This window comes from Hesperophylax consimilis, chromosome 8 (assembly GCF_061612785.1).
Source record: "Hesperophylax consimilis isolate HC1 chromosome 8, BYU_Hcon_1.0, whole genome shotgun sequence".
NCBI lineage: Eukaryota > Metazoa > Arthropoda > Insecta > Trichoptera > Limnephilidae > Hesperophylax > Hesperophylax consimilis.
Window position 1 is genome coordinate 2394997 of NC_142843.1, and position 25920 is coordinate 2420916.

At 34.6% G+C, this 25920-nt stretch overlaps 1 protein-coding gene and 1 long non-coding RNA gene across 5 annotated transcripts in view; one reads left to right on the forward strand and one right to left on the reverse strand.

Moving 5' to 3' along the window:
- Positions 1-25920, forward strand: part of Sp1 (transcription factor Sp8) — a 104638-nt gene that overhangs the window by 57704 nt on the left and 21014 nt on the right. The gene's annotated exons all lie outside the window — the stretch shown is intronic.
- On the reverse strand, positions 19009-20219 carry LOC149421401 (uncharacterized). Its single transcript, XR_016302498.1, has 3 exons — positions 20092-20219; positions 19701-19847; positions 19009-19516 (listed from the first exon to the last, which is right to left on the reverse strand). It is a non-coding gene; the product is annotated as an uncharacterized LOC149421401 (long non-coding RNA).

A 25920-nucleotide genomic window follows, 5' to 3' on the forward strand; every position in this document is an offset into this window, starting at 1 on the left:
GGGCATAGGAGCTAGGTGGTACCTACTCGGAGGGGTAATTGCCTCGAGCGGGCGAGGGAAATACTCTATCTATGGTTTTTCATAGACAATTAGAAGATTGCGTAATGTGTCAGATGGGATAAGTAGCCACACAATGGTTGTGTAGTTTGCATTGTACGTATTTCAATTGCTTGTAACAATCGTTATTTGCATCTTTTGGTTCATTAGTAGATACAATATCTAAATGACGCACTACTATTCTTACACGTGTTAGAAGCATTTAGATTAATGATTGTAAAGTTAAGAATATATATACCTACAGATAAAACAAAAACAATACATTTTTCTACTCACGTCGTCACTGATCACGTGACATGCACTCTGTCATATCTGTGCAGAGCTGCTGGAACGAGACGGAGTGCGTATCACGCGACCCGTAGGCTGTGCCGGTGTTCCCAATGTCGACGCGTCATTAATCAATTTCAGGATTTTAAAAAAAATCAATAATTTCATTTGAAGTAAGAGAAAATAAACCTTGCATTTGGTAGACACGCCCACCAAACACCTCTATCGGTTTATAGTGGTAGAAAACAATGAAAGACATTAGTTGGCTGAGCGTAGTAAAGTCATGTTTTTCTCGACCCTTTTGCATTTCGTCTGTCTGTAAATTTGTTTTTACGTTCCGTTTCCATTTCAAGATGGTAGCCGTTTTAATGGTTCAGTGAAGATACTATAAAAAAATTGAAATCGTCGTTTTTTTCAAATTTCTTCAATATTATGGGTACCTACGTAGATATCTGCCCGCAGAATGTTTGAAAAAATTATTGTCATTCCTTATTCGAAATAAAATAATGTAAATGTTACGTGAAATATGACGGTTTGTAATTAAGTAATTTACTCGTATTTTTTTAATTCTTAGAACATTTTTATCGTCGATTCGGAAAGATTGGTAGAGCTAAAAAAAATAAAGAAACAACGTGTAAAGGTGAGGTTAGGTTTAGGTTAGTCATCAAGAATCATGCTGATATGTTTTTATTCTCTTCATAATAATCGTAGTATAATACTATTTATTGATTTATTTTAGTACCGATTTTTTAAAAGATGAAGCTCCCGCTACCAGTTCTAGGAGTCTTCATGTCAATATTACGCCCCGCCATCGCCACAATGCCAAGACAATACAATCCAAGCGCACTTTGTTCCTGCTGGCACAGTAGCGGCGGGATTGGAATGTTACAGATTTAATTAGCCCTCCGAATTCACGAAGCCGCCATTAACGCCCGATGACGGATTGACAGCACAAAAGGCGGGAAAGTTGATAGACTATAAAAAAATATTTAACCGAGGCGGGAAATTTGAAAAGAGAACGAAAACATAAAAGATCGCGCTTTTGTGATGCAGTAGACGTCGTTACCATATTTAGATTATGAAATATTATGTAACACTTGCGCAGACTACGGAAAAATCAAGAGTTAGTATGATACTCTCGAGAAAATTTTGAAAATAGTGTTTGAAAAAAAATCTGTTAATAATATTATATTATGGGTAGGTACTTTATTGCTTATTTATTCTTATCAAGTTTAATTTTTAGAATCAACCGTCAAACAGTTTCAAACTCAGGCGAAACAGCTGTCACCCTTAATAATAATTACAAAGCAGAACTTGTTTATTACTAAAACTCTCCAGACAAACACTTTCCATTTCGAAAATGATGACACTTGAATTCCATCAAATTCCCAAAGTCACAACAGAAATTAGTATTTTTTTAAATAATAGGCTTCATACTGCTTACGATGAATTAAACAAAGCTTTGTGATATAGGTACATATTATGCAAATATTTTTATAATTCAACACTAATACTTACATTTATCAACTGGATGAAGAGTTTTTTGGGAGAATTGAAAAAAAATTCGCCTTCGACGCCAACTACAATGTGTTCCGGTACGTAAAAATTATTTTTACTGGTATTAATGTGTAATAACATTTCTAGGTTACCGTGAAGCCGGTTTGTCGCCACGTCACTAAAATTAGCCTTATTTAGGTGAAAAAATATTATATATTTTTAGGATTGCTCCCACAAAAGCAAGAAAGTCACTCCCACTGCATGACATTACTTCAAGTTTCGTCTTAGGTTGATACCTAGTTACCTACCTAGTGTAATAATTATCAATCCTTAAAAATAATCTTTTATCCAAGCAACACTCCACTATCTACTAGCCAATTTATCTCTGGAATCTGTGGAATTTGACACTATTTTTAATTCAGACCTAACCTAGAAAAGAATTCCCGCAACACTTTTAAAATGTAACATATTATACCGCCTCGTAAATCCCAAGGGGCGGGTAAATGTGAAATCTATGCAGTAAATTAGTCAGGAACACGGGTTTTCTGTAATAAAACTGAAAAACAAATACAAAGTTTACCCTCTTAGCATGCCGAACAAGAAAAAAATACGTCATGAATAGTAACTGGTATTGTTATTACTCAAAGCCTTTGTTAAAATGTGTTCGGGAGTAACTTATCACCTGTTTTTAGTGTTTAGGCAACTTTAATGACTGGACTTTGTGCTTAGTGTCATTTTAGAGACTTTATGTCCTAATAAGTCTTTTCAGAGTTAATTAGGTAGTAATGTGATGTGTGACTAAGAAGTGAGGAGTGTCAGATAATGGACAGGACCACCATTAAGACGATAAAAAACATCCTAAACAATTAACGTTTTAGGGAGTGAAATATGTTTTCGAATGATGGGCGTGTTTTAGTTAGGTAGGTTGTAGGTACCTACCTACATAACCTACTTCAAGCACATTTTTGTGAAACCAAACATAAATACAAACCGCGAGATTACAAGTAAATAAGTTTAATTTTGTACCCTAACGATGCTCGAGTGTAGCGAAACCGGTCGGTCTTAAAATTAATAAAAATTCGTGGTCTTAAACAAAAAATATTGTTTTTATTTCATTACAAGTATATTTACTTGTACACCCCAGTATGCTTGAAAATGGCGCTATACAAATTATCAATTTACCATTATTATAGCGTAGTAATTACTATTCGGATCTGGTCTTTGCTCGATAATAGAACTCGTATACCACTTATCAGAAAACTAATCTACTTGCTCACTGTTATTGTCCCGACGTTGCCCGGACTTTACGCAAATTAAAAAAAAAATCAGATAGGTATAAGCTGTTATACTATTGTTTTTAAAGTTAAATGTGCAAATTTTCATCAAGAAGAATAAAAATTCTGCTTTAAAGGCTGGCAAAAGGGGTGGGATGATATTTTGAAATCTTCTATAGACATTGACCTTCTTCCTGTTTTGAAGACCAAGTGTGCAAAATTTCATCAACCTCGGAATAAAACAGTAGATTTGTTCAAATAACAAACCTTCTCCGGGACACTATTCTTTAATATAATATTATAATTATTCAATCATTGTAGATAGCCATATCTTTTTAATAGTGTGTAAAACAAGTTTCTTTGATGAAGATATTTCTTATTAGACCTTTCCGAAATATAAAGAGAGATAATCGACCAATACCAAATAACTTTATCCGTAGTCGTCGCCATGACTTGTTCAATATAGGTACCACACGGCAGAACAGATGTTCTAGCACAACAAAGCATGACACGAGGAATGCTGTTGTTGAATAAAATTTCTGAAACGGTGAGTGTATTTAATTCCTCTTTAACAATTCGTACAAGAATTCGCCTTACTACCTATTTGTATACTTGTCATCCCAGATGTTAAGAGTGTCAGAATGAGATGATTGTACGCTAAATGGATTAATTATCTGTCGTACAATAATAAAAAAAGTAGAAACTAAAAAAAACTCAAAACGATGTCTTGTAGGCATTTCTCCCCACATAATTCACCCCTGCTTAGGAGACAAAAAGAATTGGCTTCTTGCACGCAACGGTATGCAATGTAGGTACATATATTTTCCTTGCGGAATTCCTTAGATACCTATTGCTTAAATTTTCCAGTACCTCGTCGGAACAGGCATGTGCAGTTCAGTGCGGTGCAATAGTTTGCATGTTCGTTCGCCCCCCTCGTACATCACTGACAGGAATCGCAGCGGCCTGTAATGTGAATATAATCGCGGTACTTGATCTTACATTACACACATGGACATGGTGAATACCAATTTGCTGATCGTTCAATTTCTATAAAGATCATTCTAAATCGCATCAATCGCACTAACGTACACCACATTGCATAACCTAACCCAACCTACCAATGTTGACAATAATAAAAATACTGTTCAATAAATCCGAAATAAGTCTGTCTGTGATCGTAACTCTGGTTCAATGCACTCCTATAATATTATATTTTGACAGAAAATCATTTTAATTGCCTTTTTCAAAATTAGAACTTATGTGTCAAGAATGCAGACTTTCACGTTGGTAGTATCTACGTAGTAGTTTTTTTATATGTAAAAGGTTATGTAAAAGATTAGATAACCAATGTGTACGGCTGTTAAATTATTACTTAAGTAGGTACCCTATGTTTTTGGAAAATGCCGAATATCCGAAAAAAAATTATAAGAAATCAAAGATATCAACATACACTTTGACACCAATCGAAATCTTTCAATTTTTCTGTGATTTTTCCTTTTTTGACAATGTAATACGTTTGGTGCATTAATAACCCAATTAAAAATGATTTCATCAGGATGACATTATTGGAGATTTCTACGAAGCTGCTGAAGCATAAATATGAGTAAATATCTATCCTATGTTTGATGGCGTTATACTAGTCCCAGAGAAAGGTCATACGTTAGTCATCGATGGAGTTAATATAATTATCTAATAAAAATACACGTTTTGCAAGTTATACTTTAAAATATTAAGACGAATGCTTGCTTGCGCCCGTACGTTACGTTTATCATTAATTAACGAAAGTTATTCGATTGATATAGTTCCTATAATCCATTTTCGGCATACCTAAACGAGATCGATTCGAAAAATACAAGATTACCCAAATTATTGGCAAATCATCTTCCAGATAAGGTACAAAATCCAGATAATAAACGGAAGGAAGACCATCATTCAGTCTGCCACCGAACATAGTTGGCGAGCAATAAACACCTTTATGGCGGTGCCCGGTGACCGGTGGGTGCCACGGGGGCCCCGTGGTCAGCGGTGGGCCTAATTGCTCCAGTGATTATATCGTGTTTTAATGTGGTGGTTAATTCGTTAACGACAAGGGGGCACAGCCTCGGGCTGCAGGGCTCGCGTAAACGATGAAGAACGATAGTGCGATAAAAATAACTAACTATCCATCACACCGCTTTATACCCTGAAAGCTGGGTGAGCAGAGAGGACGGACTGCCACACAACTCTGTATTGCTACTTGCTACATTCATATGCATGGATTGTAACATACGATTTCTTCTGTGATTCTTGATATGATCCCAACCAAATAGGTATTTTTTACATTAACTCAACACAGGAGACCACGAGTAAAATAATTTCTCTAACAGCCTGTATGCTTTTGGGTATGCTGTGTGGGGGGGGTCATTTTATTCATCCAAGAAGTGAGATAGAGGAAAAAATGTTGCTACGAGAAACCGATATTGCAATATTAATAGTTTTTTGGCTTTTAATTGTATATATAGGAAAGGGAACACTAAATTTGGGTAACAATTATTTTACAAGCAATAATTATTCGCCACATTGAAAAATCTCCTGATAAAAGATACATGACGCCAACGGGACTCGAACCCGTGTCCCTTCGATTTCCGGTCGACAGCTCTGACCACTGAGCTATGGCGGCTTATCTCTTATCCGCGAAATAATTCAATATATACTAGTGTTTCATTCAAAAATTACTGCTTGTTACATTTTTTCACCTGAAAACAACCAACTTTATTTTAGGCGAATAATTATTGCTTGTAAAATAATTGTTACCCTTTGTGCTATGCATAAAAAAATCTTGTCTTAAACATTAATTTACCAAAAAAATAATAACTAAATTTGGGGTCTACAAAATAAGTGATGTTAAGGGTGGGTATACCTTGCATTATCTCTAACAGCCTGTATGCTTTTGGGTATGCCGTGTGGGGGTCATTTTATTCATCCAAGAAGTGAGATAGAGGAAAAAATGTTGCTACGATAAACCGATATTGCAATATTAATAGTATTTTGGTTTTTAATTGTAGGAAAGCGGACACTAAATTTGGGGTCTACAAAATAAGCGATGTTAAGGGTGGGTATACCTTGCGTTATTACCTACTGTTAGGATACAAAAACTTACTTTCAATTTCTACGAGATCTGAGTGGCAAAAAAAATTCAAGAATTCATTCACAATAATTATTGCTGCCTGTTAGTTCACATCGCCGTTGTTTTCGTGTCGTCCTGCGCGACCCTGAGTCCGAGCAGCTAACAGCGAGACCAGGGACCACTTCGGCAGAAACAATCATCGGGGGCAATTACAGGCGAGGCTCGGGACGCTGCCCGGGACCCCACATCACTCTCTGCCCGCGCCGCCCGCCCGCCCGCCCGCCACTGCACGCAGGTCTAGTCACTTTGTGCGCACGCCGACTGTAGAGGGACAAGAACACTTATGAATTATTTCGACTTGTCTTTTTTAAATTGATTTAAATGTGTACCTACCTACTCGGACTACCCACAAATGATGAAAAGCTTCACCAAAACAAAACGCAAAAACCACATTTATTATAAAAATAATAATAATAGCCATCACGGGTCGAATTACAGACGTGAAAGATCTAAATTAATTTTTATTGAAAGAAGTGAAAATGAAAATAAACAAGTCAATTTTTTATCATTATCAAAATATGCACATAGATTGTATTACAAATTTAAAATTCGTCGTCATTTAGGATAGATCTATTACCAATTTGGTGAGAATAGAAGCAAATATACCGCACAGAGTTTTGGCGGCCGGGCGGAAAGAGCCGATGAATCACGGGGTTGGCCGAATGAAACGTCGTTCCGTGCAAGAGCGTCGACCTGTTTTGCCACTCTTGTTACTTATTAGTCGGTTTTACTCCCTAGGGCGCGCCAAAGGATGTTTCACGTAAAAAAATATGTGATTACAGCAGAAAAGTCCCAACTGCTTCCAATCGTCTGGAGCCAGTGAGAGTATGGCATCTAATCAATTTATAATAAATTAGACGTTTAAAAAACTTGGATGTTCAAATGGCTAAAATAAAATTTATATACAGTGTCCAGGGATAAAGAGCGCTAACTTTGGGGGCTGATTCTACATGCTGGTAGAAGTAAAAAAGATAAAATAATATAAGAAATTTTTTAACAAAGTCTCTATTATTTTTTCATCATCGGGTCATTTTGTTCGTGTGATCACTGCGGTTTGTATTGTATGAGATAAGTCATAAACAAAGATCAGATAATGACCGCAGCGCAGGATGAAGACTGCTGATGTAGGACTGGCGTCTCGGAACTTCAGCCTGTTTACTCTGTCAATCTTCAAGGTTGGGCTATTGGGCTATTCGCTGTTCGGCAGACTTGAGTGCTTTTGAGAATCCTAAGTTAATTTCAGACACGTTCAGATTTGGCTATTTAATTGGAACGCCTTTATTTTTTAATGATATTTATATAAATACGTAATTTATCTTTAGAGTGTTAGTAAACTAGAAATATTACGAAATCGTTCAAATGAAATTATAAAAATACAAGACACGTTATATTATTCATATTAATCCAACAAAAATGTAGCACCGCTTATAAAAAAGGATAGCTATTTATAGAATATGTATGCAAGAATGAAATAGCTATCTGAACGGCCCACTAAAGTGTGTCCACTGGACCTAGTTCAGTGAAGTCACGCGCGTTGTCTCAGTAACGAATCGTCACTCTATTAATCAATATAACTAATCGAGTGATTTTTGGTATATTATGCCGAGTTTGCAAAACGCCTTGAGTGATCGCACGTCATAATATGCCATTTTTACTCATAAATCCCATAGATTATGATAAACGGTAAATTATAGGTGTATTAATTTGGCTAAAGTTCAGAAATACAGGGTTTTTTAATAAGAGGTGTTATTTTGAATAGCCCGCTATTTTGGTAGATGTTACTTTTGAAGCTGTCATTTTTTCACATTTGACAAGTAGAAACTACTTGATAAAAATGGAACGATACACGCTTCAACAACGGGTCCTTGAAATGCGTGAAAATGATCCGGAATTCCATCGAAAAATCATATTGAGTGATGAGGCCCATTTCCACCTCGGTGGCTTCGTCAACAAGCAAAATTGTCGCATCTGGGGCTCGGAAAACCCAAGAGTTATTGTTGAAAAGCCTATCTATCCTCAACGTGTGACTGTTTGGTGCGGCTTATGGTCCGGCGGAGTCGTTGGACCTTACTTTTTCGAAAATGAGGCTGGAGCAACAGTTACGGTGAATGGATTGCGCTATCGAGTGATGATTAATGATTTTTTATTGTTGGAATTGGATGGTATTGATCTGGACAACGTTTACTTTCAACAAGACGGCGCTACGTGCCACACAAGCAACGAAACCATTGATCTTTTACGGGAAAAATATCAAAATAACACGTCTTATTGGAAAACCCTGTGTATATTTTTTTAAATGAGGGCAAGAAATCGCCAACTCGTGGTTATGCATCTATCAAACATTTAAACGAAATGACCCCCAGTTTCATATTCCACCCCTCTAGCCCGGAGACTGTCAAATAAATGTATTTTAAGACACTAAGCAAAAATAAACGAGTCATATTTTCCATAACAAAATGTCCACAATTTTCAAATGCAATGTGTAATTTTGGGTGTACCCACAACGCTTCGTTCTGATCCAAACTCACCACGTGTTTCTGGTTCACGAATAAAAGTCATTAAATTTGATGGGTCGCCATCGCTGTACCAGTGTACCACTATCAACTCATGTCAGGTGGAGGCAGGTACCATCATTAGGTACTGTTGGATGATGTACCCACCGGCGGGTGTTGGTGGAGGCAGGGCCATTACCTGTAATGCTACTAACTTATTTATTCGTTTATCAAAGTTTTTGTTATAATTAATATACTCCGTAATAAAGGTGTATCATTCTCAATTTGAGTCGGGTGCTTAATTCAGCCATCACGCGAACTGTCAGTACTGTGGACATTACGTCAGCTATTACCTATTATAAATAATTACATACATATTATAACATTTCACTTAATAGGTAGTTACTTACCTAGGTATGTGTTCTTTAAATAATATGTAGTTATTTTGAGATTGCTATAATTGTTTCTTCTGTATTCGTTGTTAAGTCATCATTCGTCCTAACGAAATGAATTCAATTGACAGTTAAAATTGATTATGGTTAAAACATTATAGAAAAATCACGGGATTTTATAATTGTAGGACTTGAGAAGCTGAAAGTATTTAAGAAAACGAAATAATTGCATCAGGATCATTGCCTTTTAAAAACAGACATCGTCAATTTAAGGGTCAATATTTACATTTCGAATAAACACCGTTAGCAAACAGGTATCTGTTAAAAAGTTACACAAAAGAAATACATATTTAAATAATACAGAATAATAATTTAATTAATAAAATAATTTTGTGTTTGTACATAGGTATGCTTAAAAGGCACTATCACTTGTTTGAATTGTTCCTACGATAAGTTACAACACTATATCAAAGCAAATCCAAGATTTAGAGTTCATTGAACTGGAGTTACAGACAAAGTCACAACCGAAATTAGTATTTTGAATTATTATGGAAATCTATTTTTATCAAAAGGCGTTTCACGAATTAATGAAGAAACATGACGCGGAGGTATTCCATTGAAGGCGTAATATATCATTTATCGTTAGTATTTCGAAAGCGAATAGTTGATCGATTGCCTATAATTTATTACGCCAATTAAACATATCGTAATAAACACATCAATGTGCGTAATTATTAAGGTTTCGGATGACTAATAAGGAGACATTAATTAGTGAAGTGGGCTCAAATTTAACTCTGACAGAAGCGGTAATATCCTTGGATGTAGGCTTGGAGGTTGGTTACATTTTTTCATCCACTTTTTTCTTCTTCAAATCTAATTCCCAGACGACTGGGAGTTCTAGTTGATCACATTTTTGATATAACTACAAAAGAGGTTAGACAGCCAAACAACTCGGTTTTGGCACACACTCCCTTCCGTTTTTCCGACTCTTGACATTGCCCGACTCAAGTATCTGGTTCACTTGATCGTGCAACGTCTTTTACGGGCGCCCTCGACTTCTTCCACAATTCACATTCGAGTCATATATTCTCCTTTCCCTCGTTATTTCATTCGTGCGTTCTACATTCCCAAACAATCTGAGCATCCCTTTCTTATTATTATACATTCCGCTTACATACGCATTGAATTCATTGCGAATTTCCACACTAGTCACTTAAAACTTATTATGGCGGGGTTACTACCAAAAGTTGGTTACCTATTTCATTTTTAGCAATGATTTTCACTTTTATGTATTATAATCTATGTCTGGAATAAGTTTGGATCCCCTCTTTTGTCAGTTTTTATAAAACTCTTTAATATTTTTCAATGGACAAGAAAAATATTTTAAAAACACATACAAAAATAAGCACGTTTGTTTAATAAACAATGCCAAAAAGATTTTTTTTAAATCAACATTAACATTATTTCTTAAAACCATGATTTTATAATGAAGATAAAACTAGTTTACTCCAAAATATGTTACCAACTTTTGGTAGTAACCCCGTGATATATTCTGTCGTTTTGGAGCAAGTCAAAAAAAGAACCTTCGTTCTGCCATAAAGTCCTGGTATTTTTCATATGCAAGTCCCTAGTTCCGTTTTAGTCCGCAGCAGCGACTAATGGCGTTATTTTCGCGCTCGCCGTAATTTTATAATGCACACATAACATTACACATGGCGTTGCCCGCGCTACCTCGCCGCTATTATGGGTAACCATTTGTAACCCAGAAGTTATGGTAAACCGAATGGGGGAGAACAAGCAAGGGCGCGTGGTCACAATCAATGGAAAATTAGTTTCGCTTTTATTGGAGCGGTGATGCGTGAACAGTCCATGAAACAATGTTGCCTGAGCCATTATGTTCAATATTTCAACCGATTTGATCATTATTCGGTGTTGTTGAATTATTCGGAGACATAGTTGTATGGCACTCAATATTGGGTAGATGACCAGGCTATAGCATTGGAAGAAAAGGAAGGAAGATGAACTGTTAAAATTATCAAAATCAGCCCCTCCGACCAGAGAAGTCTGATGAGTGCTCGTTGTTCCTCTTTTGTGTATACTGCTAGCGGAGCGGACTTGTTTACGCTGATAGCCGGAAGGCAAGAAACGCGACCAGGTTCACTTGTCTTGTCAAACGTCTTCCTCGGGCGTCCCCGACTTCCACCATTCACATTCAACATCTTGTGATTTAGAATGTGAATGAAGATTAATGAAGTTATATACTCTCGGAGAGCTCTATAAACTCTATGAGCTACTAGAACTAGAGATACGAGCGTTTTGAGTTACGAGGTGCGGCGTTTTCCTTTATAATTTCATTCCTTTAAGATATCACCAAGATATTGAAATATTCTTTCTTTGCTTTCGATGAAAACTTATAAATAATTTACATACCTACCCCGTTTATCCAACCACCAATCACCATTAAATAAGGCATCAACGTACACAAAATGCAACACATTTTGATCCAATTTACATCTCACCTTCCATCCTATATCCTACCCCACCAGCTGTTGCCATGGTTAGAGGGGGTGGGGGGTGTCTCCACTCCCTTCGGCGTCTAATAATGGTTGCCCAATCGATCAGGGCTAATTCTCTTTTTAGTAAATTTGATGAATTGGTTTAGGGCCCGGGCTGAGACTGCTGGGACTGCTGGGACCGCTGGGGCTGGAGACCGAAAGCGTGAGAAACACGGGCTATTACAACCCCATAACGCCAAATTGTTTATTGGATTTTTACACGGGGTAGTGCCTCCGTTAAGGGGGGGACTCGAGGTATTGGAGCCTGATAATGGTGAAGTTAGACATTGATGTTTGTAGGCTGTCTTCAGTCTGTCAAATGAATGCGCCTTTAGCGGTCATTGACAATAATAATTTTGACTGATGCATTGTGGTTATAACTATTCAATGAACGGTCTGTCACACATTGCTTTGGAAGATTTCATGTTTTGATTTAGAAAATTGAACATTTTTTAGGCTAAACGTATAATAAGCACCTAGTACTCACCTATTCTGTGTCCTGCCTACCTAGTATAGTAATGCACGGGTAGGCAGAGATGTTGGGCCGCTTAATAAATTTTTATCGCATTTTTTGCTTCATTAACATTCATACATACCCTTCTGTCGTTCTGAGTCTTGACATGGTCCGACTAAATTGATTGGTTTGCTTCATCATGCCACGTCTTCCACGGGCGTTTTCCTCTTTATTACACATTTGGTAGGGTGGGATAGCAGGCCCTTAACGAATAAATTAATAGGTTTCCTGGTAAGATTTAGTAAACTATGAATATATTCTACTTTTAGTAAACTACGACTTCGTGACATTCGAATTTACTAAAATTTTATCAGGATACCTGTTCATTCAATTGTTAAGGTTCTGATTAACAAAAAAAATTAGAAATTCTTATTAAATTAGCAACATTCAATCAGTAATTTGTCTCGGTGTACGTCCAAAGAATTGTATCTGTAGGGGTACCTACCTCTCTTGTTTAATAACCAAAATAATTACATTCGCATAATTAGATAATGTGTTCTCCTCAAACCCGGTCACTTGACCTCCATTGATTCATTAAAATGTCACTCGACATTGGCCGCATCGGGTGTCCTCATCTCTGGTTTCTCGGAGCATCCCTTCGCTAATCTCCCTCCTCTCCCCCCTAACTCCGCAGCCCGCCGCCCCTGGGTCACCGACAAAGGGAAAATTGACGGCGTAATTACGATACAGTGCTTAATTGACAGGCGACACCGCGAAATTCAGTGGCGGCACGCATCCAATTTATTCCATAAAAATACCACTAGAAATTCTTTGAATCCGATGATAAAAAATAATTATAAAATGTTATCCACTAATCTCTCTCTGGTTTCAATCCTGATATTGGTTTGCAGCAATTTCATCTAATCTCCTTTTCCATTCTTCCCTGTCTTGTGCGGCTCTTTTGACTTCTGCATATGATGAGCAGCGCACGTCCACCAGCAGGTCCTCCAGGTACTCTCGTCCCCTAGAGTTGGTCCCCTCGGTCATACCCTCCATTATGACATGCAAGAGGCCTTCTTGTCGTATAACATGGCCGATCCATCTTGCACGCCTTTCGGACAAGGTCCTGAGCAGGTGCCTTCCTCCTTCGATTCTTTGGAGAACCTCCTCATTTGTAATATGGTCTCTCCAGGAAATTCCTAACAGTCTTCTATAGGACCACATCTCAAAAGCCTCTAGTCTCCGTTTATCTATTTCGGATAGGCACCATGTTTCGCAGCGGTACATCAAGATACTCCATACATAGGTCTTGATGAGGAGTATTCTCAGTTTTAGGTCTATATTAATCTAATAATACATACAATTTAATAATTTTATTGAATCAGAACAATACCCACTGTACTGTCTTTCGCTATTAGACGGTTACACCAGAAAACCACATGAAGAGGATTAACGCTTGTAATATGGTATATCACTTCTACACGGCGAAAAATGACCATTGCTAATTTATTAAGAGTTATTTATCATTTGCTAAGAGTCTTTTAAAATAATTAAAAACGGGATTGCAGGCCTTTCAAATGAAGCAACAAGTTTCCTGATAAACTTTTAGTAAATTATGAATATATTATCATGATATGAAAATCCGAAAATTTTTGCACAGCAACAAGGAAAATCGAAAAAACATTCTTAAAATGCTGTTTTCTTAATAAGGCCTGTTTATTTATCGTGAGGGCAAAAATCGTTTTCTCTCCGTGTACATACAAAAACAAACACTACTCCAAAATCTACATCTCTGCCTTGATGATGGACACGGCAGACACTGCAACACAGTTCGAAACGTTGTCTAAACAAGGAAACAGGACAACACGGCATGACAACCCAAAAATTAATTACGATAAAAATAATAAGCTTTTGAACCTGCTCCTTGAGGGCATTCAAAAGTAAATACCTAGATACATAAAGAAACATGTATTAATTAAACTCAACCAAATCGAAAATATTTAATATTTTGATCCCAAATATTTGCGTTAAATTCCTAATTAAAAACTTCTGGAATGCAAACCACTAAAACACGAAATAATACATACTTATAATTGATGCGCTCATTAAATCACTACTGTCAGTATAACTGGTGCGAGTAACGCAACACTGCTCAAAGTGTACTTGTTCCATCTACAATATATACAACGCTGAACAGAAAATTCCTAGAAGTGTAATTTACCGAAATTTCACAAAAAACCTTTCGTCTTTTAGACCATAGACAGACCAATAAAAGTGATTATCTGTTCCAGAAAGAATTTAGAACGGTAGATATGTGAAATGTTTTCCAAATAATAATTTTTTTAATTAATTTTCGTATGATTTTTACATCTTAATGGGGTATTAAGAAAAAAAATGCTTTCGTCGATGGAGACTTCCAGCCATTATTCAGTTTTGGAGTGGGCAGCGATCATTGAAAAAAAAATTCCAATGAATTCACCTATATTTTATCGTTGTTCCCATATTAGTTTGAAGGTTTTATTTTTGCCCACAACACATTTCTATCTGTTTATATCTTCAGTGGTTCTTTGGTACGACCAGTGAAATTGGATTACAATGGTCAGTCCGACCAAATATCTCCCTCGTGTATAGAAAATCAGACATTAAAACTAATTACGTACCTTCTACAAATTATTCACACAATAACGTAATTTTTCACACCACGTCGTTATTGTGACTCATGACAGTTTATACATATAATTAAATTTAACAAACTACATAAATATTATATTACTACCGCAGAGTGCAGAGTAGTGAAATATCATGGGATATTATGTTAGTTAATCTAGAAAATCTTAAACGGAAAAAACTTACTGATATAAAATATTACAAATTTATTAAGAATCTCTTCAAATTATTCGTAATACGGTTCAAAACGGGATTGCAGGCCTTTAACGAATGAAATACCAGTTTCCTAATAAACTTTTAGTAAAACACATCGGAACACGTGTTCTCAATAAATCAAATATTTTCACATTTTTCCTTTATATAATATCAGGTCAAACGCAGGTACATGAATACGAGTTCCGTCATATTATGAATCTACTAAAAGTTTATTAGAAAATGGCCTGTAGTCCCATTTTTTACAGGATTTTAATAAATCGGCAATGGAAAAAGCAAAGATACTCGAAAAATTACGTAATCTGACTTTATACTTTGACTGTCTTACCCTAAAAAATTTAAACAAAATAAATGGAATCACTTTTAAAAAATAGAATAAAAATAATTTCCTGGTGAAATAAAAATTTATTAAGCGTGGGACAATCAGTTCCAATTTTGAAAATAATAATTAATTTCAAAACAAATCCGAGTTCGTTAAACCAGAGTTACACAGCAAACAGACACACAACAGAAATTAGTATGTTTGATAGTATATAGGTAGTTTACCGCTTGTCTCGATTTGAATAGATTATTTTAAAAGTGTTCATCATAATTCATTTTCATCATGATGCATTCTGCATCAGTTCTAATGTTGAATTTATTGAAAATCAATAAACTATCCATCAATTTATTTAAATGTATGGCAACACACGAACAACCCTAAAATCTTTAATTTATAAAATGCTATAATCCATTGTTGGTATATTTACGAATTTCAAATTTAGAATGATCCGCCGCTTATACATTCGTCACACTCCGCCCGCCGAAAGTTCTTTCATCTACATTTCGTTATTATATTATTACGGCGAGCAAACAAATCTAATGCTTTTATTGTCTTTTCGTAATCGCTGTGAAGATTAGGTTCACTTTTTTGCTGGCGCATTTAAAAAATGGGATATGTTTTTGCTGGCGAGTAGAAAAAATGGGATATGCTTTTTGCTTACGCGTAGAAAAAATGGGATATCTTTTTCGGATCGGTCTCGTACCTGACAGATGTTTTAATATGCATGTTGTTTTGTTTTTATCGTGTTGGTGGACAACGTGATTTTATTGTTTCGGATTTATGAAAGCTTTGAGGATGGATCAATTTATTTTATTATTAATAAAATACGTGCATGTAGGTAACTAAATTATAATGATTTTGTTAACAAGGCCAAAAATAAATATTTATATTATGATAAATTACTTTCCATATTATCGTGTTTGTAGTGCTTTGAACAGTAGACATCGCGTCCAAAAAAGTTTGTTACTAAAATTCTCTTATTTAATAAATTAAACCCAAAATTTCCTTAATACGTACCAATTTGATAATAAAGCATATCGTGTGTGACGTTTTTTAAATTATAATTAAGAAATTTTACAATAAGTCCAAAGAAACATCACTATCTCAATGATAATTATTTTTTAACTTTCTTCAGGCATGTAGGTATTAGCTAATTATTGAAAAAAATGCGAATAATAAAGTCCAAATAAACACGACTTAACACAGTCGAAAAAATTATCTTTACGGAAACATTAAAACGATTACAATCTTGAAATGGAAACGGAACGTAGGTACAAATAAATTTACAAATAGACGAAATGCAAAACGGTGGAGTTAAAACAGAACTTCGCTAATCTCAGTCTATTATGAAATAATATGACTTGAACATTGCATTAAACTATTACATATTACAAGTAGGTACTAATTTTAAACCAAATTTAATGAAGAATAAATTGTATTCGAATATCAATTTTTTAAATTAATGCCTTTTAAACAGTTATCCAATCTAATTTAAACTAGCTTAATTTATTTAGTGAATATAAAACAACATTTTGATAACATTTTCAAGAGCAAAATCTTCTTATAATACACATTTTTAAGACTTTTTGAAGCTTATTACGTCAAAATTCTCAATGAATATGCAATTTTTGTTTATGGTCAGATATAATAAATCTCTTCCCACAAATAGTTGAAATGTTGCTTGAAGTGGCTTTAGCTGTGTTTATCTTAAGAGCTAGATTCTTCCCGGCGTTCCTCTTAACCCTTCCACCCCACCCATTTTATAATAACATTTTCAAAATAGGGAACACATAAAAATAAAATACAAAGGGAGTCAGTACCTACCTACATAGAAATGCCAATGTAAAAAGAATGTAAATTCATTCAACGAGAAATATCAGTGTCGCGTTGTTCGAAATTCAAATGCACAATCCCGCGTATTTTCGTTTTGCCAGCGTGCAAAAAAATTGTCCAAGATGGCCGACAACGAATCGGAAGGTCGTTTGCGGTGATAAATTTAAATTGCAATTCCGAGAAGATGGCGTGATTTTTGGCCTCATTCGAAAGATCAAAGTCGACTATTCTCTAGGCAACTTTTATTTCTCTTGTATTGGTAAAACCGTTTAAAATAATTATGAAACAATTGGAATATTGTTGAATATGCCATATTATTATAAACAATCGATGGTCAAACTGCAAATTTTATTTAGGAATTGACCCAATATGCAAATTGTTTTAATAAGTATAATAATATCAAGTTTTTTTCTATTTTCAATATGTATAAAAATTGATGTTTCTTTGTTTGTTCTGTACGCAATCTTACACCGTTCATCCGAATTCGCTGTAAAGTTCAAAGTTTGTTCTTATTAGTGCGAGGAGTATTTAAAAAATATTTTCATGGTAGATATAAGAAGTCGGGGATGCTCAACCCGAGGAACGCCGGGTACGCATCAGCTAGTTAATAATAAATATTTTAAATTGAGAGAAATAGCCATTTGTAACGTCCATCCTATTTAACGATCAATGTGAGCATTGGAAATCTAACCTGAAAAATACAAAGACCAAAAACGCCATTGCTCACAAAACAAAATTCAAACGGTCTATGGCTGGGTTGTCAAACGCATCGGGTACCCAGCTTCCACCCAGGCGTCGTGGGCTCAATTCTTCGGCCCACTAAATCCTCCATCATCACACAAACAACATCTTCTAATAATAATAATGGACTTTATTACGGAATATAGGGAGGTAAGTGCAATCCCACACATCCCATAGATAAAGTATACCTATATTATATTAGTTGCACGCTCCATAGTGGTAGATACTTCCACACTGAAAGAAATGTTTAGGTACGATTTACCAAATTTTCAGTAATTATCTACTAAACAGTTTAGTTGCTGTGGTGACTGCCGAACTTTTAGCTACTGTTTGCTAAACAGCAGTTTATTTATGACAGCTTAACGATTCAGATATTCTAGCTAAACTAATCGGTTGAGACAGCTTTCTGTGTTTAGTTGTGTTACCTAAACTGTATTTATGACAGCTTAACGATTAAGATATTCTAGCTAAACTAATCGGTTGAGACAGCTTTGTGTTTAGTTGTGTTACCTAAACTGTATTTATGACAGCTTAACAATTCAGATATTCTAGCTAAACTAATCGGTTGAGACAGCTTTGTGTTTAGTTGTGTTACCTAAACTGTATTTATGACAGCTTAACGATTCAGGTATTCTAGCTAAACTAATCGGCTGAGACAGCTTTGTGTTTAGTTGTGTTACCTAAACTAAAAATTATATACCTAAACCATTTTGTAGTGTTCGGTTAGAAAAACTGAACTGTTTAGATGTAGTAACCTTATTATTTAGTTAATATTACAAAATGGTTAGGTTGATTAACTAAACTTCGGTTGGAATAGCCCTACCGATATAGGTGTTTTAGCTCTCTACTGCTAGCTAGCTTTAGGTACTGTAGCTTAGCTTTTTGGTTAGATTATCTAAATTAAATAGGAAGTGCAGCTTTGCAGTTTAGCTGAAAACAATACAGGGTGTAAATGTTACCACCATCAACTCGAAGGATTATACCCATAATTCAGAATCATGGGTTAAATACTTTGAGTTGCAGGTAGTTTATTACAACCCTTTTGAGAGATGAAACCAAAATAAATAAATATTATGTTTTGTAAGACTAGAAAGTACTTATTAAAAACCTCATTCATATAAAAGTTATTTTGTTAAGAATCGTCTCTCAAAATATTGTTTCCAGCTACCAGCAAAGCCTCAAAAAAGAAAACACGTTTGATCATACACACATTTATATTATCATTTTTTATTATAATTTTTTTTTAAATATAGTAAAAGATGTTTGTGTCCTGATTTGGCAAATTCTTTTCGGCGCTGCCTGTATGTGTCTAGTAATTTACCTTTAGCAGCAATTTTTTGGGTAGGCCCAAAACACACATATGGGGTGAAATATACAGCTGCGCTTTCTTTATTAAAGACTTTGGTGATTTGAAAAGCAAATTCATAAAATCTCTTGCTTGTAATGGATCTATCTGGATTACCCTGCAATTCCTTACTTATAATAGTACTGCACAGTCTGGCAGAATTGTCCAACAGACCCTTTGACTCAAACTGCATTAAAAGTGCTTGCCGTTCATTGATTGATAGGAGATGATTGCGTAAGTCCTGGAAAACAAAATTAAATTGCATATTGATTACATAACTAATAACCACTTCTATAATCATCATAATATCAGTCACAGGATGGCTTTTCTACGCTGCCACTACTAAAATACATATATCGGAATGTATAAAACAATTAACCTAAGTTACTTAGGTATCTGAAACTTACTAAAATTATTTAACTTACATTCGAAATTTGCTCTTCAAAAGCTTCTTGCGTTATTCTTTGTGATTTGTTTTTATTTTCCAACAAGGAAATGTCATTTACAAGGAAGTCATCGTGTTGATAATATATGGGCGTTGTTTGTTTGGAAGTTGAAGGTATATCTTCAATCTGAAAAAAAAGCGGGTATGTACACAAAGGGGAAAGAAAGGGTGAAGAGGTCAAGCTTTGTTTTTATCCCTTTGGAATTGCTTGACCCCCCCGGCAGTCGATTTATTCATTAATTACAGGAATTATTATTTTAAATACTATTATTTTTGTATCAAAATCGCGTCCGGTACAACTATTTCCAAATGGTTAGCCAAAAAAGGCCTAGGTAAACAATATGTCATCATTACTGCTTTTAAAAACTTACACTTATGACAGGTGGATTAATAACATCCTTGAGCGCATTAATGTGTGCTGTAGGCAGTGCCCGGTGCCCTACAGTCGGAATCAATTCTTTAATATCATCTTGAGATATTATCAGGAGTGGCTTGAGTCTGAAATAAAGAAAAAAAACGACGAGATAATACAAAAAATTTCAAAAAAAACAAGAAAATAAAAATTTATTTTTCAAAGGAATGAAAATTATTCATTAAAAAAATGTATATTTATACAACAGCAGATACCGAACACCCTGTATCATGAATCAAGCGGAGATAAAATAGTTTTAATAATGAAATTATTTCATTTATATGAAAATTTCAAATGTAAACATTAACAATGGGTGGTAAACCCTGTATTTAAAAAAAAATATCCCTCCCAAAAAAAAAACAACAGAATTCAATGTTCAAAATGTTATGTCCGAATTAATAATTTGCAATACACATTTATTAAAATATAATATATACGATTTCAAAGCTAGTTTGGTTGGTTCTAGTTTCTGGCTAGGGTAAAATTGTAACTTAGAAAATACTACAGTTTCAAACAACATTCGTTCAATACAAAATAATACTGGCGGAAACAAACAAAGAAATAAAGGCGCCCTTGAGTTGATTTTGCACAAAAACGGCGCTATACAAGTGATCCAATTATTATTTTTTTTTATATACCACTCTCTGTAATTTGTGTCATGACTCCTGACACAATCTTGGTTGTAGCGTCAACACGCACTCTTCAAGCTAGGTACATAATAAATACAAATCTTCTAAATCTATTGCGTGGGTACTTGAGTCATGGAATAATGAAGGTGCCAGTTTCTAAATCAAATAGAATGGATATTATCATAATATATAATATCATAGTTCCATGATCTAAATTCCAAATCAATAAAAAAATGAAAAAAGAAAACTCACCTTTAAATGTTTCTATGTAAGCCTCCAGATTCCAAGAAATAAAATAATCCTCCACGGTTTTGTCTGCCATTATCACTAGGAACTAGGAACAGCGGTTAACATAAATTCAATTCAATTCAAAAATAAATTCGCAACGCGCGCAACGACAGTCAATTCACGTATGGTGCGAACTGTGGCGATCTGATAACTGCGTCGTAAATGAACACCTGCGCGATAAACAGATCTACCAAAGTTCGGGAGATTTTAACTAAAGTTTTGTTGCACTTTGCCTAAGTTTGTGCAAAGCAACTAATTGTTATGTAAAAATACCAAATTTAGATATTCCAACCTCAGTTTTGCTATATGAACAAAACATTTAACCAAACTAGATGTTTAGTTAAATTTAGCTAAATACTTTGGGAAGTAACACATAAACTTAAGTTACTAAAGTGAAATAGGTTTAGTAAATTACTTTAGCTTGATTAACCAAACCGATTATTTTGTTTAGGTAAGTATGCTTTTAGTGTGCTATTATTAAAGTTTAGTTGTATTAGCTCAAGCACATTTTACTAAACAACGACGGTATCTGCACATAAAGTATTTTAGGTAAAGTAGCTGAACTTTAGGCGATGGTTACACAACTTCAATTAGCTTAACACTTTAGCTAACTCATTTTTTTCAGTGCAGTATCTCCCTGGTGAAAGATCACCATTTAGCGTCGAAACTTGCTTTAAATGGCGTTAGCCATATTTGGTGACCAGATCTGAATAGTCAGGTATCTACTTCATAATAACAACAATGATTGGATTATTTGTATAGCGCCGTTTTCGTGAGAAAATCACCTCAAGGGCGCTTAACAATTTAATTTATGCATTGATCACTTAGACTTATAACTTATTCCTTTTGGCTTATAACTAAGTTTCATAGATATAGACTTATAACTAGTGGCTTATAACTAAGATTAATGCCGAGTGGTTTATATCTAAGACTTTTAACTAATGACTTAAACATGTTTATATGATCAAGTGGGTATTTACACAATACCGCTATAATACGACTTACAACTACGGCTAAAGGCGATGCACTACGTCGTGTAATATTTTAAATTGAGCCGCTATCAATAACAACCCTTACGTAAATGGCGATAAAGTTTAAATTCCCGCTTAACACAATCCGCCTGTTTTGATTTATGCAAGAAAAAAACATGGCCAAAAAGTGCCTTTTATTTTATTTTGTGGATGTTCAGGCATAAATATTTAATTTTTTTTCGACATTTTATAAATAACTTAATTTTCCACATTATACAATAAAATCATAACCGAAAATGGGTTCGTAAGTCGGAGATTTTTAACTTTAAAGCAGTTTTAATAGGCCTTTTACATTTTTTTTTTCTTCTTATAAAAAGACTTATCTAAAAAATACTCGATTATTTCAAAGGCCAAGATGTATTCTACTCGCAGTATTTAATTAAAGAATCTGAAACATTTCTAGGCGACTAAATTTTCAAACCAAAAACACATGATTTTGCATTACTACGTATGGCATCGCCTTTAACTAGAGATTTACGACTAACATACATATTTACATTTACGAATACAGATTGTTATGATTTCTGCCCGTGGTGTCAGTGGTAAGGTACAAAAAATTACAAAAATAGTTTACGCGTAATAAACGGTTATTACATTAAAGTGAAAAAAACCCACATTTCGCCCCCCTCGCTACTACCTTCAGCTTCACAACATAACCCAATTGCGGATGCAATAGTCTCACTGGCTCCGGACGGTTGGGAGCAGTTAAGATTCCTGTGCCGTAATCACATAAAAAAATCTATTAATATTAATTATTATTAAGTCGGTTTTGTTACTCATCAGTTTAAGTGCTGCTTCATTCATACGTCACAAGTCACAAGTCAGAAGAAGGTAGAAACGGCGGTCTCCTCAGTGGTTCATAATGAGGGTCGGGCAGACCGCGGTCCCTGCTTGATTACCGCTTAGCATTGCACCTCTTCCCGGATTTTTGATGATTCGACTTTTTGTCGGGGAAAAAGCCATCACAGAGTAATGGAAAGTGGCGCCGGGTTGGCGGCCGCTCCTGGAACACGCACCCAACAAACACACACCTGGAGGGAATATGGGGTTATTTTTGTCACCTAGAAAATCACTCAAAAAGAGTATCCAAAATTTTTAACACCACTTTCACTTATATAAGCAGAGTTTCCAGAGTTATTTTCACGATTGTCATATTTTAAATAATTTAAATACACTTGTTGGTAGTAACTATCCGTTTTCGCCAAAGTTTCAATTACCATGCTTAAACAGTAACTCAGATTATGTTTCCAAGTTCTCCAAAAATTGAAATGACGAAATTACCAATTTAAAAAGCTATTGCAGAACAAACAAAACCGATTTTCAGCTTAAGTAAATTAAAAATATGTTCGTGCTTTTGATTTCAGTAGGTATCTAAACTTAACCTAATAAATCGTCATTCAAAGTTTAAAAGCTATTCAATGTGCAATTTAATTTAACTCCATCAATGTCTCATTTAATCCATGACCTATCTAAAAGCTTTCTGACCTACCTTTGACCTCCAGTCAAAACTCAGCTGCACGATTATTCGTAATCATCAACAAGGTATTCTGACACCTATATATAAACCTTACAAAACATAATTTAACGCCCATAGTAAAATCTGCTTTTCCTTTCCTAAACACGTTCTTTAAAGAACATAAATATCTGAATTAATACCTATACCTGCAATAAAAATAGCATTTATAATTACCTTTGTTCCAAATTATGAAACTGTATCTAATTTCCTCTTATAAACAATAAACAGTGTTAATCTCAAATGACCTCCAGGTAAGTATGGACTAACTTTTAACTCGCTATCCAGATAAAATAATAATAATTATAGGTTGTTGAGGGACGTAATTGATTTACTCCAACCAGTGATTTCTGACATTATTTGGAGTAAGTAATGTAAACAAAATTTTGTTGTGTTTTGATGTGTTTTTTTAAAATTCTAACTAAAAACGAAATTCTTCCACGTTTCATAACTGATCACTTAGCCAGGTAACCGCCAAACCCTTCACCCCAACAACTGTCCAATACCTAATTTTTATCAATGTTTTAAGTAAAACGTAAAATGTCACTGAAGAAAGAAAGAAATTTAATTTACTTTTTTACTCCAAATAATAACAGAAATCATTGGTTAAAATCAGTCTAGTACGTCCCTTGCACATTCGAACACAGTATCACGTTCATCGGTCAAATGCATTTTAAATTTAGTTGTGTATTATTGACCGACAAACAAGTAATTTGTTAACCATAATTTTTTTTTATAATGGTTTGTTTAGTTCATAGCTAATAATAAGATTTTAGAAACACATTATTTAGATATTTGTATAGTGCACTTGAAGTGATTTTTCACAAAAAACGGCGCTACACAAATCATCAAAATATTATTATTAGGTATACATCGGAACCAATGTAAATATTTGTGTAAGCTCGACAGCGAACAAATAACATTTGTAAAAATAAGCAATAAAATATTATGTATGCTGTAAAAATGTATTCTGACCGTTGCTCCCCCCAGGGTTAGAGTCACAATCCATCAAGTCAAAACCATCACGTTATTTAAATACCCCACACAGAAAAGTTCTGACTTATGTAAGGAATTACCCGGAAGGCTAGGGAATGAACTGCCACTGTTCACGAGGGGCCCTGTCACTATTGATTACATTATTAAATTGGGGTCCGGACAAGACATTAGGAGTAAGCCTGCGGGCTAAAATGGAGAACTTGTTTCTTAGAGGACAACTGAAATACGAAGCACGAATCGAGCGATTAAAAGCTTTACACCCTTCCGACCTTCCAAGATGATACTAAAATCCTTTTTTTCTACTGTAGCTGAAAAAAAGGTGCTTTAATATAAAATGTTACAATTTTTAACCGATCTTCTATCAAAATTATTTGAGAGAACTCTCCATTCAAAAACCAATTTATCAGATTTACGCCTTCAAATTATTCTAAAGACGGGTTGTTTAGCAGAATTTAAACAATTCGTCAAATTTCAAAGTTGATTTTCATGTTCTGTGAAGGTTCTATTCATGTTTTGTTGTGATTTCAGTTGTTTGAAGCAACTGGCCAATAATGATATAATAATAGAAATTGAATATAACCTTCACAGAATTTGCAAATCAACTTTTAAATTTGATGAATTGTTCAAATTTTGTGAAATAAACCTTCTTAAGAGTTACTCCCCTGTTTAATTTCTATAGTATTTTATACACTTATTGAATATTTGAAAATTCCGCAACAAATACATAATATATGACGTTTTATTTGTAAACTGTTAAGTTGGGTGAGTATTTGAACCAAATTTCACACAGGACTAACTATCCCACAGTACAGACAACTAGAAATTAGAATATTATTTAATTTTATTCAATATTATTAACGTTTCTTTCACCTTTTTCGGAGTACATGGAGTACCTAGGTAGGTAGATCCTTTCAAAATTATTCGAATCAACTTCAAATCAACTTATTTTCAAATATTTATGTAACATTTAAAATTATGTTGAAGTTGGTTCAAATTTCGTTCAAATACATTCTATAAAATTACCTGTTCGATTTAATTTAATTATTCGTGTCGACCTTTGATCGATTATAATCTGTTACACTATAGCTCAGCAAAAACGATTTAATTTTAAACATCGATGAGTGTTTTCATTTTCTAAGAATTAATGAATATTAATCGACATTAGAAATCGATGAATCTTCAGGTGTAGCCATTATAAAATTCGTCATATTAAGAGGAAAAACTGAACGGCCTTTTTTAATACAAAGCTTAATATGGGATTTGAGGCCGAAATACTGAATCAAACAGAATTTTTTAAATCAAAAGGAATGACAATAGGATGTGTGTTTCAA